Source organism: Nannospalax galili, unplaced genomic scaffold, assembly GCF_000622305.1.
Source record: "Nannospalax galili isolate Female #2095 unplaced genomic scaffold, S.galili_v1.0 scaffold85, whole genome shotgun sequence".
In the NCBI taxonomy this organism is placed as follows: Eukaryota; Metazoa; Chordata; class Mammalia; order Rodentia; family Spalacidae; genus Nannospalax; species Nannospalax galili.
Genome location: NW_008358866.1, coordinates 8,286,482 through 8,287,533, shown reverse-complemented (window position 1 = coordinate 8,287,533; position 1,052 = coordinate 8,286,482).

Genomic DNA, 1,052 nt, shown 5'->3' with positions numbered 1-1,052 from the left:
GCTTTCTTATGCAACACAGGCCAACCTGCCCAGGGGTGGCACCACCCATAGTGGGCTGGGCCCTCTCACATCACTCATCAAGAAGAGGCCCCTCAGACATGGCCACAGGCCAGTCCAATAGGGGAAATTCCCCAATTGTGGCTCCTTCAACCCAGGTGTGTCAAGTTGACACTAAAGCTGTCCAGCACAGTTAGTGCTACATACCTCACATTTTACAGAACAAAAAATGGAAGGTTTGAGCAGTTAAATTACTTGACAACTTTCTATGGTTGAGTAACAAAAGTCCTAGCCTAATCCCAGCCCCCCCCCCCCATTTAAGTCTAACTCTATTCTGCTGAGCTGTATCTCCAATCAAAAAAGTATCAGAGTTAAATTTTTTTCTTTTATTTTGTATATGTGCTATGCATGCATGTGTGCATGCATATATGTTTATATGTATTTGGGGCAAATGTATGCATGTGCATTTGGAGGCCAGAGGTTAACATCTGGTGTCTTCCTTGGTCATTCTGCATCATATACGTTGAGGCAGGGTTTCCTGCTAGAACTGAGACCTCACCAATTTAGTCTAGCCAGTGTGCTGCGGAGATCCCATCTCTGCCTCTTCAGCTGAGATTATAGGCAGGCTGATGTGCATCTCAGCATTTATGTGAGTAACAGGGATCTAAATGCTGGTCCTCACACTTGTGGAGCAAACACACCCACTGAAACATCTCCCCAGCTCCAGTAGTAAGATTTAAAAGGAATAAATATGTACTTAGAAGATGTTAAATAAAATAGGAATTTGTTTTAGGCTTCAAAATGAAAATCTTTTAAAATGAGGACTTACAAAATTGACCTCTAATCAAAGTGGCCTATAATCAAGCTAATGAATATCAGAGAAATTTAAGGTACTACTATTACAAATGATGTAATTATTGGCCAATAATCCAAGACAGTGCAATTAATTATTGAATAATAGAATATATGAATACAATTCAGATCTCCAAGGGCTTTTATACCACCAAGTAGTCACAGAATATAAGTGAAATGAGTTCCCAAATAGTTGTATCAAA